Consider the following 14663-nt stretch of genomic DNA (forward strand, 5'->3'; position numbering starts at 1 on the left):
CTCCGTATTCCTATTTGGTACAGCTTGCACCCTCGGTGTACGGTGAGTGGACCCCTTCTAAAAATGCATGTTTTAATGGTAGAATTGCATACACAGAAAAGCATGACTTTACGATTATGTTTTACGAAACGTTTTGAAATAACATGCTTATTAAGGCTAGTTTGAATTATTACTATTTTTCCTATAACCCATGTTCTTATATAATATCTGATGGATGACGATATGATATTTAGAACATGTTTAGAACACTTCTTTATAGTATAGATGATGGATGACTTTATACTATGAAGTTGATTTTCAATATATGTATGTTCACTGGTTTTGTACTTACCTAGTGGTCCTTTCCGCTACGGGACGAAGGGATAGATCCGGTCCGTCCCGGGCGACGGTTTGGTGTTGGCATAGGGCCTGAAGTGTGTTTTCCTCTGACTGTCTGCTCAGAGACGGGGAGCCGGCAAGGGGCCTGAAGTGCATTTTCCTCTGACTGTCTGCTCAGAGACGGGGAGCCGGCATGGGGCCTGAAGTGTTATATCGGACATTCACTAGTGTTTATTATTGATGCGATTTATGATTTGAGACATTGCACGACATGCTAGATTTCGGAAAACCTATATTCATTATTATACTTGTGTTTCCATAAACCTGGGGGTTAGTATGTTGATAACTGTTTTACTATTACTGTATATATAAACTTGGTCCACTCACCTTTGTTTTGCGCCCCCTTCAGGACCTAGGAACGAGGATTACGACTTGAGCTACGAGGCGTTCCCCTACCAGTGATTTGTGTCATTTTCGCTCCGCTTCACCACTTATTGTAATAGCACTTCTTTATTCTTAGTTCTGCTTGTACTCTGTATTAGAATTATGCTCTGGACGTGCTGTGTGTTTACCTATTTCATTATTTAGAAGTAGAACTTTTATTTGGGTTTTTAGCCTTTATTGCTTACTTTAGTTTATTTTCTTAGTTTTTGTTTAATTAAATGGCTTGCGTCACCCTTCGGGTGTCGGCCAGCACGTGACCATCTCGATGTCCCTAGTACCTCGGGGTCGGGGCATGTCAAAAAATGAGGTTCAGAACGAAAAATCCATTAAGTGAAATTGAAATGATGTCAACTCCATCAGCAATTGCATCGTCAAAAGCAGCCAAGATACCGTCAGCACTACACCCGAAATCAAGATCACAGACTTTATATGCTGCGATTCTCGCAGCAGGTACACCTCCTCTTGCAGTACCATTTGCTAGTCCGTAAAAGCTTACTTCCTTTACAGGACTTCCAGCTACAATTGATGCACAGTGAGTTCCATGACCCCGGAAATCCCTTGCAGAGTCTGTTAAGTAATATCGAGCACCAACAATCTTCCTGCAAAACAAACAATTCTTAATGTTAACTAAATGTTGCAATGCAAAGTACAAAGGCAAAACTCAACCAAAAGTTTTAATTCGTATAGTTGATAACTTTAAGCATGTAAATATTGAGAGACATACTTGTTGCAGGTGAAATTTTTGCCGCCTTCACAAACACCTTTCCACTTCTTAGGAGAAGGACCGAAACCTTCATCTTTAAAGCCCTCAGCTTCAGGCCAAATTCCAGTGTCAATCACACCAACAATGATATCACTTTCAGTTGTGGCATTTCGACTGACTTTCTCATCGAAACCCATGAAGTCCCAAGATCTTGTTGTTTGGGGTTCCAATCTTATGCTTGGAAAGACAGAGACTATTTCTTCCATGCCTGCAATGTACAAACTTGATATATTCTCAAACCATACCAGTGAACGATATAACTTTTTCTAGTTCATAAGAAAGTATCTCAGAGGACTCACTCGCAATTTTCTCCCTTTCTTGGTCAGTGAGGTTGGCTGCAAATCCATTGAAACTCCTTTTATAACTTCTGACCAATAAAGTTTCCTCCAAACTGAGAGAAAGAGAGATAGCAAGGATAAGAACTCGCTTGTGACTCTAAAGACGAAAAGAAAAGGGCAACCTTGAAGGTCTAGATAGACTACCTTCCCTGCACAACTCTGTGTAGAATACTAAGGTGGTGAGACAACGGTGAGTATGCCGGATTCCCATCAGGAAGCGATCCCATGTACACGATATGGACCTACATCATCGACATTGTTATCGCTGCATTCTATGTAAAAGAAATTACTATTTGTCAAAGACAGCATCTTTCTGTTATTAATGGCAAAAGAAAAGTACCTTTCTTTCCTCGTCAGCGGCCTTGCATAACAAGATCATTGTGAGTAAGAAGAGAGTGAAGAAAGGATAATAACACAGAAAAGCTCCATGCTTAGCCATTGTTCAATGCTTAAAAACTTCATGGGTGGTGAGTGCCTTATATAGGTGGACTAATTAATGACAAACTGTCATCTGTATTAAAACACCCAGATTTTCTTGCATTCCTCCAAGATATGGTAATAAATTTATAAAATTTAGTGAGCCTTCAATTTATGTAGTCTAGTTGGCACTGGCACTGCCCAGATTCTCTGAGTGCCTTCCATTTAAAGTTACTGGAAAAGCCTGCAAAATATTTGGCTAGAAAAGCAATCCATGTGCAAACCTGGTATAACCAAGTTGGTTAGAGCAGTAGAGTCACCCCAAGTTCAACGTGCACGCCATAAATAGCTCCCAAAAAATTTTCTTTCGATGAGCTAGTTCAAATAAGAGTGGTTATGTTTACACCCAATTGCCGTCTTTGCACACCGATATTCAATTTTTATAATTAAATAACACTTGTACGCATATATAAAAATAAAATTACCACAAACGGCTTAGTGTTCTCGTAAAAGATATTAATTTCTTGAGCATCAAAGTTGAAATCCAATTCCTTCAAGCTCATATTTTCCTGTTTGCCTTCCAATAAACAAGAGCAAACTATATCACCAATCTCGTTTCCATAAGAATTCCTCATCAAACGAAGAGCTGTCATGATGCTTGCTAACAAGATTTATGGAATTTTTGGAACTGTGGGGTACGAGTGTTCTTTATCTCTTCAAATAATGAGTGTTGAAAAACTAAAATGGGCGTCCAGAGACAAAAGTTTGGTGTAAAACAAAATTTCCCTTCAAATAATGGACAAGAAAATATAGCACAGGATTTTTGGGCCTTTGGCTCCCCGGTAATACGGGAAATTTCCAAAAAAAAAAAAAAAAAAGAAGCCAATTTCAAAGGTTCGAAAATACTTTTGCACCCGTTTTTAAAAAATGAATTTTGCACACCCTTTTTTATCTTCTACGTACTCTTTACTCGCGGCCCTTAATTTTTTACACCAACGGATTTCTTATCATCCATCGCCGTCCTCATAAAGCTTCGGATGGACCGAACCTCTTGGATTAGAACTGTACTGAAATGGTTTGGACTTGAACAATTGTCGAGCACATCTAGTTGCCCTGCGCTCGCAAAAATTTAACGTAATTCCTGACCCTAATTAAGCAGCTGCTATATGCTGGAACCAACAGAGGACTGGCACCTGCGACGCCAGCCCACACGATAACCCGGACGCTCCAAGACAACATAAAAATCCATCCCATAAATTGTTGAATAAAGCAAAAAGTTCCACATCGGTTATCTCACAAAACAAATCACAACTTATATCAAACGGTTTCACTTCTAATTGGATCGAGACCTTTTGCATAAAACCTATTGATTGCACAAGTGATTAAGTGGAGACAATATCGATGCTATTAGTGGTGGACCGCGGTATCTGTCTAGAACTTTAACATAAATACCAGCTGTAGAAGGATCGTACCTGAAGATAAATTCCGATAACTAAACAAGAGTAAAACAAAGGATATATGGTAAATAAAACATGAACCTCAATGCGACAAAGGAAGTATACAAACAACAAACAAAGAACAAGAAAGAGGAAGATCAGAATGCGAAACAAGAGCAGAAGTTCATCCCGAAGATGATGACGGACAATTTCTTTTCCCATAAAATTCGAAACAAGAGTTTATTTAAAGAATGTACGAGTCTAAGAGCTTTGTACAGCCTATGGCCACATTTTTCCAACATGCATACATCATTTGACATTGAACACATAAAAAAACAATTGGACTTCTAACGCTGTGAACACCATCAGTCCAAACCAGCGATCCTGACACTTGAGATTGATCTGGCAAACCGCTTCCAGTGACAATCACATCAAAAGTCCTCTCCTCGTTCAAAGACTCGAACGAAAGAACTTCGGGAACCACTTTGATATCAACTTTGGAGTTCGAGGAGATTCTGGCTTTGTAAGTAGAGTTTGGGAGGCCAACATTATTAACTCTTCTATGAAAATTCACTGTAAAAGGCTCCATTTCTGCAACTTTAGCTCCCATTGAAGGGTAATTAAGATCCCTTGCATACCCTTTTTCCGAACCTTTGGGGCACGTGCTGTATCTCCTGATATGAGTCTAACTTTGCCTTCGTCAAACACTCTGCACAACAACTTTATATAATCTTCTTCCGAAGCTTCATACACAGGCCCTGGGTTTACAGCTTCTACAGGATTGATATGTCCAGATCCATAAGCAAATTCACCGGTAGAATTGTTGGTACTATTCATGGTCCAAGCTACATGCACACAAAAAATTCAGTAGATAATTTCAGATTTTAATGATTAACTTGTGACAAATGAAGCAGTTGCTATTGTCATGAAAATATATACCAGTTGTCATAAGAGAGGATTAGATGGCCGCGGGAGACCAATCAGGGTGGAATGCTTTAACATATGCGGCTGCACCGGCTGCACCGGCTGCATGTGGGCTAGACATGGAGGTTCCAGATAGCAAGTTGTATTTTACACGCCTCGTGTCACTACTACAATATAGGCTATCACCGGCGGACCAAAAACCGACAAGAAACCCCGATTTCTGTCGGAAATTTGGCAAAAATCCGACATAAAACACTGCAATGTCGGATTGGAATAGCGACGCCATTGCTACCGTCACTAAAGGGCTTCAGCGTCGCTTTGTTCGCTTAATCCGCCACTACGCAGCGTCGGTTTAAAGCGACGCTGATGTTAACGTCGGTTTAAAGCGACGCTAGTCAACAATTAACTAAATAAAATATGCAAACTAGTGACGGTTTAAAGCGACGTTAGAGAACAATTAAATAAATAAAATATGCAAACTAATGACGATTTAAAGCGACACCACCTTTGATAATAATAATTTAAAAAAAAGTCGAAATCTGTTTCTGTATTCGTTCTCAAATAATTATAACTCAAAAAAATTATATAATCGAAATAATAAATTTCAATTTTAGGCCAAAACAAACAATAATAAAAATAATTCAAAAGAAAAATAGTGCCATAATATACAAATGTTTTACATCTAACATTCCATATAATTTACAAAAATTCATCCTCCATGCTTTCCTGTGCTTGCCTTTGTCGAAGACCACATATTTTGTAGCTCCATAGTGCCATATATAATACTAGCAACTCCATGCTGCCATGCTTGCCATCAGATCAGTGCTCCAATACTTTACTACTTCAACATTAAGGCTCTAATCTCTATAGATTAAACTCAGGTTTTATACCTTTAAAAAATTATGGATCTGCGATTTCCAGTGTCCTTGCTCTTCAGATCCAACATGCATAAATACAAAAAAAAACAATTAAAAACCAAGAAACAAAAATAAATTTTCAATTTAAGCATAAAACTATTTAGAATACAAAATAGAAACTAAAATTAATAATCATAATAATTTAAAAATGAACCACCTTCAAGCTCTTCCTCCTCGAATTGGAGTTCTTCAGAATGTTGATCTTCAAACTGGTGATCCAAAGCAAACGGGGAAGGAGTTGAGGAAAAAATGAAAAGGAGGAAGAAGGGGACGCACAGATGAAATGGGGAAGGAGAAGAAGAAAGTCTGAAATTGGGGGAGAAATGAAAGCACGGTTGAAATGGGAAAGAGAGGGGTTTAAATATGGGTACTTAGTTTGCGTCCGTTAAAACCGACGCAAACGTCTGACACTTTTTTTGAAATTCACATAGCGTCGCTTTAATGAAACTCGCGTCGCTTTAAACCGACACAAACTTCTGACACTTTTTGAAATTCACATAGCGTCGCTTTAATGAAACTTGCGTCGCTTTAATGAAACTAGCGTCGCTTTAATGAAACTAGTGTCGCTTTTAACCGACGCCAACTTCTGACACACTTTTTGAAATTCACATAGCGTCGCTTTAATGACACTAGCGTCGGTTAAAACCGACACTAAGTCTCTCCATCCATTCAAACAAGCGGGAAATTTCCCGCCTAATATTTCAAATACTATAATTTTATATATATTAATTTTATAACCCTAAAAAATACTATAATAATTATATATATTAATGTAACAATTTTATACCCCTAAAAACTATAATAATTATATATATATATATATATATATTAAATTAAATTTTAAAAATTGGTGACCGTTGGATCAGTTTCAATATACATACCATTCAATTTCTTTAAGTGTTATACATACAAAATAAATAAATTTAAATCTACTTAATAAATATATATATATATATATGCACACACCATTGAACTTGATGGGATACAAATTCTATGGAACTTTTCGATGGTTATAAAACGAAAAACTAATTTAAATCAATATGTCGCTTAAAAGCGACACTGGGTTTCAAAATATTTAAAAAAACTAATTTAAAGCGACATTGGATTTCAAAATATTTAAAAAAATAATTTAGTGTCGGTTATAAGCGACACTCATATAAGGGTAGGTTTTTGGGTGTGCAAAGCACCATTTTTGCACAAGTCAAACCACCTGGTTTTTTCTTCTAAAAAAGAAAACATATATTCCGTATAATACCTCCTGGTCCCAAAATAAGATCTCTTCAATTAATTGGAATGATACTTCTGAGAATTTGTATTACACAAGAGCAAAAAAATAATAAAAGTTGAGGGCCATATTTGTGCTCTATACAGCACACACACTCCACACTCTGTCCATCAATTGATAGTGAAATTAGTTTGACGGTTGAGATCGTTGAAATTAGTTTCGGAGAATTCATATCTCATCAAAACAATAGATTGACTAACACTTAGAGTTTATTTATACTTTCATTAAGTATAACATAAGATTTTGTGGTATCCACTTGTGTAAATATTTTAATTTGAAGATCGAATTCATTCATTCTATTCATAAAGGGTCAATGAGTGTAGCTATAAAAAATCATCAAAATCGGAGTTAAAATAACCGTTAAATCGTGATTTTTCGTTTATAACCGTCGAAAAGCTTTGTCCCGTTACTTGATCTCTGAATGTTTGTTTTTTGTGATTTTTTGTTGATGTGATCTCGAAGCATATGCAAACAAGTTTGACGGTTGGGATCGTTGAAATTAGTTTCGGAGAATTCGTATCCCATCAAAACAATAGATTGACTAACACTTAGAGTTTATTTATACTTTCATTAAGTATAACATAAGATTTTGTGGTATCCACTTGTGTAAATATTTTAAATTGAAGATCGAATTCATTCATTCTATTCATATAGGGTCAAGGAATGTAGCTGTAAAAAATCATCAAAATCGGAGTTAAAATAACCGTTAAATCGTGATTTTTCGTTTATAACCGTCGAAAAGCTTTGTCCCGTTACTTGATCTCTGAATGTTTGTTTTTTGTGATTTTTTGCTGATGTGATCTTGAAGCATATGCAAACAAGTTTGACGGTTGGGATCGTTGAAATTAGTTTCGGAGAATTCGTATCCCATCAAAACAATAGATTGACTAATAATTAGAGTTTATTTATACTTTCATTAAGTATAACATAAGATTTTGTGGTATCTACTTGTGTAAATATTTTAATTTGAAGATCGAAATCATTCATTGTATTCATATAGGGTCAAGGAGTGTAGCTGTAAAAAATCATCAAAATCGAAGTTAAAATAACCGTTAAATCGTGATTTTTCGTTTATAACCGTCGAAAAGCTTTGTCCCGTTACTTGATCTCTGAATGTTTGTTTTTTGTGATTTTTTGCTGACATGATCTCGAAGCATATGCAAACAAGTTTGACGGTTGGGATCGTTGAAATTAGTTTCGGAGAATTCGTATCCCATCAAAACAATAGATTGACTAACACTTAGAGTTTATTTATACTTTCATTAAGTATAACATAAGATTTTGTGATATCCACTTGTGTAAATATTTTAAATTGAAGATCGAATTCATTCATTCTATTCATATAGGGTCAAGGAATGTAGCTGTAAAAAATCATCAAAATCGGAGTTAAAATAACCGTTAAATCGTGATTTTTCGTTTATAACCGTCGAAAAGCTTTGTCCCGTTACTTGATCTCTGAATGTTTGTTTTTTGTGATTTTTTGCTGATGTGATCTCGAAGCATATGCAAACAAGTTTGACGGTTGGGATCGTTGAAATTAGTTTCGGAGAATTTGTATCCCATCAAAACAATAGATTGACTAACACTTAGAGTTTATTTATACTTTCATTCAGTATAACATAAGATTTTGTGGTATCCACTTGTGTAAATATTTTAATTTGAAGATCGAATCCATTCATTGTATTCATATAGGGTCAGGAGTGTAGCTGTAAAAAATCATCAAAATCGGAGTTAAAATAACCGTTAAATCGTGATTTTTCGTTTATAACTGTCGAAATTAGTTTCATAGAATTCGTATCCAATCAAGTTCAATGGTGTGTGTGTATATATATATATATTAAGTAGATTTAAATTTATTTATTTTGTATGTATAACACTTAAGAAATTGAATCGTATGTATATTTAAGCCAATCCAATGATCACCAATTTTTTAAAATTTAATTTAATATATATATATATATATAATTATTATAGTTTTTAGGGATATATAAATTTAATTTAATATATATATAATTTAATATATATATATATACACACTTTATGTCGCTTAAAAGCGACACTAGTATTTAAAAATGATTAAAATAATGTTTACGTCGGTTTAAAAGCGACACTAGTATTTAAAAATTATTAAAATATATGTTTACGTCGGTTCAAAAGCGACATAAACATTTAATAACGCTTATAAGCGACAGTAAATCCGACGTCATGTTCAGTTAGTGTCGCAACTGCCTAATCCGCTACTATATTAGATTAAAGCGACACCACCCTCCGACACTATAGCCCCCTTTTGTAGTAGTGTGTCTTCATCATATTCTGAGATAGAGGCAATAGGTGAATATGCAGCCAAAATTTCAGAACCCGGTGCACTAATATCCGGCTGAAAAACATTAGACCGCAATTGTTATTACCGTATCTAAATTTATCTAACAGATATTAGAATGTGAGAAGAAACATATACCTTAATAATATCAGGAAAAAATCGATTCGGTCCACGTAAAGAGTAGGAAGCAACAGTAGGTGCAGAAGGGTCTTTTATGACTTCGCTTCTAAGTATGTTCGCCCGAGGGTTTCTATAAAATAAGAGAAGCAAATAAAAATATAAATAGAGAATTCATGATGAGAGACAGTAACTTCATCAGCAGTATTCAAAAGAGTGTATACCTGGTGGAGTTCATGTAGGACTTGACCGCATCATGGTCTTCATCCATTAACACGATTGAACGGATTAGCGGAACATTAAACGCTGTTCTGTCGTTTTCATGTAAAAGTGAACCAAATGCATTGGCTTGGTAAGCCATATAATCTCCGTAGTCAGCATCGCATACCACTATCTTTCCCTTTGCAGAATCACTGTCCAGGCAACCTTCACGACAAAGTCTGATGTGCAACAAGTCAGTGGTTTAGCTACAGAATAATTAAATTATCATTTCCAGTTAAAAAGAAATGGGAACAAGAATCACCCCGCATCTAGTTGAGTGCAATTTTTCGTTGCAGCATCTTTTCCATATATTAGAGGAAAACTTGTTCCATTTGATGCGAAAGTGTTAACGGAATTCCCCTGTTTGGTAAAGTTCAACAGAAATCAAGTAGAATATACAAGTACGCAATAAAAGTATTTCAAGGATGAAAGAAGTTGATGATACTTACAACAAGTGTCTTTCCGTTTGCAAGAACAACCTTGTCAATGATATGGCGATCTATGGTACTAGCTGCAACGAGCAATACCCATGGTGCAAAATCTGACAAAGTAGCGGGTCCAGGACCTTCATTGCCTGCTGACTGTGTGGTCAGTATCCCTTTCTTCATTGCATGAAAAGCACCAATTAACATAGGATCCTCATCAAATCGAATCCCCGAATCAGCTCCCATTTGAATCATAATGACATCAACTCCATCGGCAATAGCATCATCAAAGGCAGCCAAGATACTCTCTATTCTGCACGTATTAGCACAGACTTCGTATGCTGCTATTCTTGCAGAAGGAACACCTCCTCTTGCAGTACCATTTGCTAGTCCATAAAAGCTTATGTCTTTAACAGCGTTGCCTGCTGTGATTGAGGCAACGTGAGTTCCATGGCCATCTTCATCCCTTGCTCTCCATGTCATAGAACCGAGCTCCAATGAGCTTGCTACAAAATAAATATTGAAAAAAATTTGGCACTTTTCACAAACACTTACAATATCACTAAGTCAGTGATAAGAAGCGAGGGAACCTACTTGTTGCAAGTGAAATTTTTTCCACCTTCACAAGCACCTTTCCACCTCTTGGGAGGAGGACCAAAACCTTCGTCTTTAAAGCTCTCAGATTCCGGCCATATTCCACTGTCAATAACCCCCACAATTATATCACTCTCAACCATAGACTTTCGACTGGTTTTCTCATCTAAACCTATAAAGTCCCAAGATCTCGTCGTGTGAAGTTGGAGTGTTGTGATTGGAAAGACAGACACAACTTCTTTCATGCCTGCAATTCACAGTTTATAAACATACTAAATTTTCAAGCCAATCCATTTTACTCTTTTCAGATGACATAAGAAAGTATCTCACAACACTCACTAGCAAGGTTCTCTCTTTCCTTGTCAGTGAGTTTGGCAGCAAACCCATTGAAACTCCTTTTGTAACTTCGTACCAATAAATTTTCCGGTGAACTGGGAGGGCAAGAAAGGACTATAAGGACTAGGTTTGTGACTAAAAAGACCAAAAGAAAATTTAATGTAAATACCTAACGTTCTAGATAGACTACCTGGTCTGAACAACACTCTGCAGAATACTATGGTGGTGATTCAAGGGCGAGAACTCCCTGTCAGGAAGAGACCCCAAGTACACGATATGAACCTGCATCATGAGGGAAACGTTTTATTATTAGTGGTAAAAGACTATTGTTTTTTCTTTTAATAAATAGAAAAAGGATTAATTGAGATTAACTCCTCAGATTAGCTCGTGGGAAGAGTTCATGCAGAGTGCAAAGCATCTAGCCTCCCGAAAGAAAGGCGGCCATTCCTTCTAGCTAGGACCACCCCCCTCCCCCAGAATATTAATTCAAAATAAAGGAAACAGCTAGTCAGGGGACAATTGTTTTGCTGCACAAATAACTCGTACCTTTCTATCCTCATTGATTGCCTTGCATAATAAGCTCGTACTCAGGATAAAAATGGAGAAAGCATAAGAAAAAAGAAGAGCTGCATTCTTAGCCATTTTTCTGTGCTCCAAGTTAGATTCATGGGTGAAGAGTAATATATGTTGTGCCTTGGCTGATTATCTTCACCAACATACAAACCCACAGTTGAATAGTTTAAAATACAAGAAATAAAGACACCGAGAAATTTACGAGGTTCAGCAAAAACCTGCCTACGTCCTCGGAGAGATATTGCTCTTCACTATGAGAAAAACAGTACAAGTTACACATGAGTTAAATCGACATAACCCAATCCCATATCCCTTGTACACCCACTCACAGAATTTTCCCAAGAGCCTCACTCTACCCCAAGAGTTCTTTCACAAGAGACCTTTCACTCTAGCTCTCTTGATTTCTCTCTGCAACTCTCTCTTGCTCTCTGCAAAAAGAACTCTTTCTTCTCCTTTTTTTTCTGCAAAGGCAAATGAGCTCTCTGCTCTCTCTCCAAACCGAATTGAGCTCTCACACTCTTTTATTTCCTTTTTGAACCAACACCCACGGGTGTTGAAGAGAACATTTTGCTTTTCCCTTTTTTCCTCCTTGCTTTTCCCTTGTTTCCTCCTTGAAACAAGGAAAGATGTTTTCTTTCTTTCTTTAGCCGAAAGGCATTTTGGAGGATAGTCCACTTGGCCACAAACTCCAACAATCTCCACCTTGGCCAAGCTGTACCAAAGTCCATTGGCCTTACGTACCAGCATGCACACTCTGAATCAACCTCGTTGGTCCTGTTCCGATTTAGTCACTGCCAATGCATGTGCAGCTGCTGCAAGCAAAAAAAACATTTAGCTTCAGACAGGATCTCGACACATCCTCGTCTCCTCCAGCAGGTTTTCCTCCTATTCATTGTCTGCAACTTGGAAACTTGTCAGTGCACCCATTTCCAGCAACACCCGTCGAGCCAGACAAACATTCCTCACACTTCTCATTCTTCAGGACCATCTCATCACCTGTGAATCCCATAGCTCCACCTGCTGCAAAACCCCTGCAACACTTGAGACTATACATCACCAGGAGATGTGTTGCTTCGAGTACCTAGAGGGCATACTCGAAGTCTTCCGCCACAAAATTGCTGCTACCTGGACCAATATCATCCTTTCTTTTTCTCAAAGGACAATTTATCCTTTTATGCCCGAATTCTTTGCAGTCATAGCATTGTGGTCCCTTGCCTTTGTAGCTTGATTTGAACCTGCTGTCTCTCTCAAATCCTCCTCCCAATTTTCTTCCATGATTCCAACCTTGAACAGCTAAAGCAGTCTTGTGCCCACCATCAACAATGGTCTTCCTCTTTTGTGTATCATAAGACACCAAAGAAGCCTGCACCTGCTCCAAACTTACTGTATCTTTTCCATGCAATAAGGTTGTCACAAGATTCTCATACGAATCTGGAAGTGAGGTAAGAAGTAAGAGGGCTTTATCTTCTTCCTCAACCTTAACATCAACTTTCCTCAATTGATCCAAGTATCCATTGAACACATTCATGTGGTCCATGAGATTCCCGCCTTCATCCATCTTCAGCTTGTACAGCTTCCTCTTCAGATGTAACTTGTTGGTCAAACTCTTAGCAATATAGAGTTTTTCCAACTTCTCCCATAGTGCAGGCGCAGAATCTTCATCCATAACATTGTTGATAATGTTATCAGCTATGCAATGTCGAATCGTGCTAACACAACGCGACTCCAGCTCCTCCCACTGGTCATCTGTCATTTCTTTAGGCTTCCCATCTTTTCCCTTCAAAGCTCTAACCAAGCCTTGTTGAGTCAAGACATCCTTTACTCTCATCTGCCAGAGAGTAAAACTGCCCTTCCCATTAAACTTCTCAACTGAAAACGACATGTTTGTAGTCATCATGGTGAATAATAAATCTGAACCTTCAATGAACCAAAGCTTCCAACAAAGCTCTGATACCAATTGTTGTGCCTTGGCTGATTATCTTCACCAACATACAAACCCACAGTTGAATAGTTTAAAATACAAGAAATAAAGACACCGAGAAATTTACGAGGTTCGGCAAAAACCTGCCTACGTCCTCGGAGAGATATTGCTCTTCACTATGAGAAAAACAGTACAAGTTACACATGAGTTAAATCGACATAACCCAATCCCATATCCCTTGTACACCCACTCACAGAATTTTCCCAAGAGCCTCACTCTACCCCAAGAGTTCTTTCACAAGAGACCTTTCACTCTAGCTCTCTTGATTTCTCTCTGCAACTCTCTCTTGCTCTCTGCAAAAAGAACTCTTTCTTCTCCTTTTTTTTCTGCAAAGGCAAATGAGCTCTTTGCTCTCTCTCCAAACCGAATTGAGCTCTCACACTCTTTTATTTCCTTTTTGAACCAACACCCACGGGTGTTGAAGAGAACATTTTGCTTTTCCCTTTTTTCCTCCTTGCTTTTCCCTTTTTTCCTCCTTGCTTTTCCCTTGTTTCCTCCTTGAAACAAGGAAAGATGTTTTCTTTCTTTCTTTAGCCGAAAGGCATTTTGGAGGATAGTCCACTTGGCCACAAACTCCAACAATATATATACTGAGGCTACTTAATGCACCCAGATTTTCTTTAATTAAGGGACCAGCAAATTTTCCTTTCAAGAAAAACTCCAGACAAGTTTCCTTTCAAGAAAAACCTCAGTTAAGTTTCCATTCAGAAAAGTTTGGATTTGGCTACCCATGGAAGATATGCAGAGAGGAATTCAGTAACGGCCAGCATTTATTACGCCAAACACATTAGCATGAGCTGTAACAATACTTGGGCTTTGCCTTTTGCAATAAGAAACCCATTGTCAAATTAAAGTGTGCAAATATGAGAGAAAATCGGCTAACGTAGATTGGAAATGTGAACCGAAGGTCTATAGATGCTTCAGTTAGAAAATGAGGTTATGAGACAGAAGCTTAGGGCAAAAAGGGCAGAGGAAGACTTCGGAAGATGGGAAGAGACTTTAAGAAAAGACATGGAGTACTGGGAGCTAACGGGAAGGCTTGGTGCAAAATCAAGCATCGTGATGTCCTAGAATTCATACAGTCGACCCCACTTAATGAGAGAAGGTTTTGTTGTTGTTTGTTGTAAATACAAGGGGATGTTTACATAGGTAACCGGGAATAAACCCCTGCCTCTCTATTAGCACTCGAAAGCGGAAGCCTGAAAATTTAATCA

At 37.6% G+C, this 14663-nt stretch overlaps 1 pseudogene; it reads right to left on the reverse strand.

Moving 5' to 3' along the window:
* Positions 1 to 1057: 1057 nt before the first annotated feature.
* LOC137743135 (subtilisin-like protease SBT4.6) lies at positions 1058 to 11566 on the reverse strand (annotated as a pseudogene).
* Positions 11567 to 14663: the final 3097 nt, after the last annotated feature.

This window comes from Pyrus communis, chromosome 11 (genome assembly GCF_041283825.1).
Source record: "Pyrus communis isolate YQ-2024b chromosome 11, ASM4128382v1, whole genome shotgun sequence".
NCBI lineage: Eukaryota > Viridiplantae > Streptophyta > Magnoliopsida > Rosales > Rosaceae > Pyrus > Pyrus communis.